Genomic DNA, 4,617 nt, shown 5'->3' with positions numbered 1-4,617 from the left:
CTGAGATAGAGGTCAAAATCTGAAAAGAAAAACAATTAAGAATCTGGAGCAGTTTTTTTTTATTTCCATGTATTTTCATTCTAAGAAATGCTGAATTTTGTCCTGATATTTTTTAAATTTATTTATTATGTATACAAGGTTCCTTGTGCAGGTACATTTCTATGCTAGAAGAGGGCACCAGATTTCATTAGAGATGGTTGTGCGCCACTATGTGGTTGCTGGGAATTGAACCCAGGACTTCTGGAAGAGCAGCCAGTGCTCTTAACCTCTGAGCCATCTCTCCAGCCCCTTGTCCTGATATTTCATACTTAGACACCATCTACCACGATCTCCTTACTCATTTTAGTTTTTTTATATTTTGATTTAGCACACAATTAAAACTGATGAATTATGTGGTGACCATTTTTGTCTGTCTTGAATGATTACTGCCTGATCCAGTGACCCAGAGATCCTGTAGGGTTTTTTTTTTAATTTTTTTCTTTGGTTGTTTTCACATATCTTTGGTTGTAACTTATGATTGGAAACAGAGTTCCCATTATAGATACTAGCGAGTACCCTAAGAACGTCATAAAAGTGGTTGTGGGAGTGGTTGTTTCAAAGTAATTGTACGTATTTTCTTCTATTGCTACTACAACTGCAATGTATCTGTACTCTGTAAATCTGAGTTATTAAAATCACCACTTTTTTCTATATAGATACATTTTACTTAAAATATGCATTAACACATATACATGTATGTATTTATATCTATGCATTGTGTTCATACAGATATTCACACAGAAAAATATATCCAGTGAAACATTTTTGTTATACTGAAGAGAAGATAAGAATACCTTTTAAAACTCTGGCTTCCTGGGAAAATGAGTTCAAGAGCTGCAAAATTTGCCATATGATCTACATGAAGCAATTGAGTTTACAAGTAAGTAAATTAGTCCTAGGATTGTAAGGGCAATATCATTAGAAATGTTTTTCGAATATCTAATTTGATTCTTTTTAAAGTTATTGGAGTTGAACAAGGAATCTAATAATGAATATGTTTTTTACTAAATTTATCTGAATGTCAAACCATATTTTTATAGAAGTATATTTTTCTAAACTAGGTCAAATTGTTAAATATCTGGTGCGTAATTGAATCTCAGGAATCTAAATATTTAACAATCTCTCCTCATGCTATATCATATTTGCCAATTTTCATACAGGTTATTGGTTCATCATCTTTTAATCATCTATCTTTTACCTTGTTGCTTTTATTAAACTGCCTAATTCACACTTGGACAATGGATGCAGTACCAATATAGATAAAGGGAGTCTATACAAAGACCACATCTATTCTGAAATTCTCTCTTTTTTTAAAAAAAAAACACTCACTCTTTACCTTGTTAATCCTCAGGATAGTGAGCCTGAGTCTTACCCAGTTTAATTTTTCAACTCCAATTAGTCATTATGACAAAAAACATCATTTTTATATCTTCTGGTCACCGTGTACATTGATTAATTAAAATAAATTTTCAACATTTTTTTCTTGAACATCATATTAATGGTAGTTACTCTTGTGCAGAACTTTAAGTGTTTTATAGAACAAATTACTTGATTTGAATTCTAATATACTTCATGTTTTGAGACAAAACTTAAAATATTCTCAGATTTTTCAAAGTACATTTTATCTCTTCTTCTATTGGTAGATGGAACTTCAATTCTTCACTGTAGATGACTAACCATACCTTCTCAATGCAGATGGCAGACATGATTAGTAAAGTGTAGATGTTGGTTTATTATTAAGGTATAGTTTCCAACTGATTTTCAATATTTTACTACCAGAAAGCTTTAGAGATAGAAAAAAGGTGAAAATTCATGGTTTCTCTAACACATATGGTTTTATCAGAAAATATTAAAAAATTATTACTATATTAAGTTATTCAATAATTTTATCTCAATTATATGTATTTTTGTTTTTTTTTGAGCAGGGGGTTCAAGATAATATTTCTCTGGGTAGCCCTGTTGTCTTAGAACATTGTATACTCAGAGATCTGCCTGCCCCTACCTCCCAATTAAAGGTGGGATTAAAGGTGTGTGCCACCAAAACCACTTGGTAATTTTATGTAAGATCTAATGATATTTTTTTAAAATGTACTACTTTGTTCTGAATGTAATAAAATCATTAAATATAATTTTGCATAAAGATACACTATATCGATGATGTTGATACTGTAAACTTGTAATATACAGAGAGAGGTTTATGAATGCAGATTCATGAATACATTCTCCTTTCAATGCCTCTGTAGAATAATGCATAATCAGAGTTTTGTCAATGAGTTTATACTTTTAGGGCTTTCACAGAACCCCCAAATTGAGAAAATATCATTTGTTATATTTTCACTGGTCTATTTTGCAACCCTTGTTGGCAACATGATAATTGTGGTGACCATTGTCTACAGTCCTTCTCTGTTGGCATCCCCTATGTACTTCTTCTTGGCATTCCTATCATTCCTGGATGCATGTGTCTCTTCTGTTGTCACACCAAAGATGATTGCAGACTTGGTTTATGAGAGGAAGACGATCTCCTTTGAATGTTGCATGACACAGGTCTTTGCTGTGCACTTTCTTACTGCAGTGGAGGTGATCATTCTGGCATCCATGGCCTATGACCACTATGTGGCCATTTGCAAGCCCTTACACTACTCTTTAATCATGAGCAGGAGGCTATGTGGTATTCTAGTGGCGGTAGCCTGGGCTGGAGGATTTTTACATTCTATCATACAAATGATCTTCACTTTTCAATTGCCCTTCTGTGGACCCAATGGCACTGATCATTTCATATGTGACTTGATCCCATTGTTGAAGCTTGCTTGCACCAACACACACATTTTTGTCATTTTGGTGTTTGCATCATTATATTCTCATTTCTTCTGGTTTCTTATGGTGTCATTTTGTTCTCTTTGAGAGGTCACAGTTCTGAAGGACGATGTAAGGCTCTGTCCACCTGTGGATCCCATATTACTGTTGTCGTTTTTATTTTGTACCTTGTATATTAATATATGCCCAACCCACATCTTCATTCTCTTTTGAGAAAAATGTGTTTGTATTTATGGATGTCCTTACACCATTGCTCAATCCTATGGTGTACACTTTCAGGAATAAAGAAATGATAAGTACTATCAGAAAAATGTGGACGAGACTGATGGTGGTTTCTGATAAATGTTAAAACAGCATATTTAAGGACTGAGGAGATGGCTCAGTAAATAAAAGTACTTGCTTAGTATGAATGAAGACTTTTGTTTGTATTCTTAGCTCTCATGTCCAAAGCCAGGCATGGTGGATCAACCTTAAACCACTGTTGCTGAATCGGAACCATGCAGTTCCCATGGACAAACTGAAAACTCTTCTTTAAATAACACAGCTATCTCAAGAGGCCATCACAATCCTTTTCTCAAGGAATGGCGGTAGAAATGAATATGCATCTATGTCAACACATCATTTAGTCTCTGCTGGAATATGTATGGGTATCAGAGCTTTTTTATGTTTACACATATTACACACATGCACATACAAGCCCCTTGACAGACATACAAGCACTCAAGTAAACATGAACAAACAAATCATTCTTAGCAATCTTTATTTAAAGAACAGGGAAAATCTATAATTTCTTATATAAGTCTTTCATGATAATCTTTATATGTAAGTGCATGACACTATTCTATAGAGAGTACATTAACACTGTATGTGAGGAAATCAATTTGCAATATCATACTTTTTTGAAATATACTTTTACTATGAATTGAATAATAAGATTGTTATAATGAAAGTTAGAATCAGTTTTAATGAAAAAATACACAGTTAAAATGACATTTAGAAAGGACGCTGTGAAGCTTCTCATTAAATTTTAAATTTCAGAGTTTCTTTATTGGAAATAATTTATGCCCTTATCCACCAATAGAAAAGTCAATGGCAGAATTATAACTAAGAATTAAAAACAAATAGGACTCTATCCTCTTTCAAAACACTTGAGTTATATGCATTTGGGGTCTGGTTAATTTTGGAGTGCAATGTTTTAGGTTTTTGTGCAAATATTTTTAAACAGTAAGGTTTAAAAATAATAAAAAATTTAAAGTTAGTTGATGTCTATACTCTAAGAAATCTTAAGGAAATATTGGAAAGATTTAGCAATTAGAATGTCTAAGAAAAATTGATTTATGCAATAAATGTGCCTTGAAATTGGAAGAAAAACCCATGTTGAGAATTTTCCAGAAGAATATAGGCTTCTTTGTGACATTGAGATTACATAAACTATAAATACATATGTAGGAACATTACACTATTTTTCAAATTTAATATGTAAAGATGCCATTTATTTTTCAAATATGGTCTCACTATATATCCTTGTCTGACTGTGCACATCTAAATGACTTCAAACTCTCACAGATATGCCACAGTCTGCTTTTGCAGTGCAGGGATTAAACAGGAGAGGGGATTTTACATCAATAGGAATTTGTGGAATACTGGATCAATTCTTGGAACGATTATGCACACACCAAACACTATTGTATATATTTCCTCATTTGTAGACAGCTCTGTCTCTTTTTAATTGCATGTTTCAATTTTTAAAGTTTTTAGTAATTT

At 32.6% G+C, this 4,617-nt stretch overlaps 1 pseudogene; it reads left to right on the top strand.

The window, feature by feature from the left end:
- Positions 1-2,286: 2,286 nt before the first annotated feature.
- On the top strand, positions 2,287-3,202 carry LOC101981280 (annotated as a pseudogene).
- Positions 3,203-4,617: the final 1,415 nt, after the last annotated feature.

Source organism: Microtus ochrogaster, unplaced genomic scaffold (assembly GCF_000317375.1).
Source record: "Microtus ochrogaster isolate Prairie Vole_2 unplaced genomic scaffold, MicOch1.0 UNK1393, whole genome shotgun sequence".
Taxonomy (NCBI): domain Eukaryota; kingdom Metazoa; phylum Chordata; class Mammalia; order Rodentia; family Cricetidae; genus Microtus; species Microtus ochrogaster.
The sequence above is the reverse complement of the archived record's forward strand: the minus strand, read 5'-3'. Positions and strand labels throughout refer to the sequence as shown.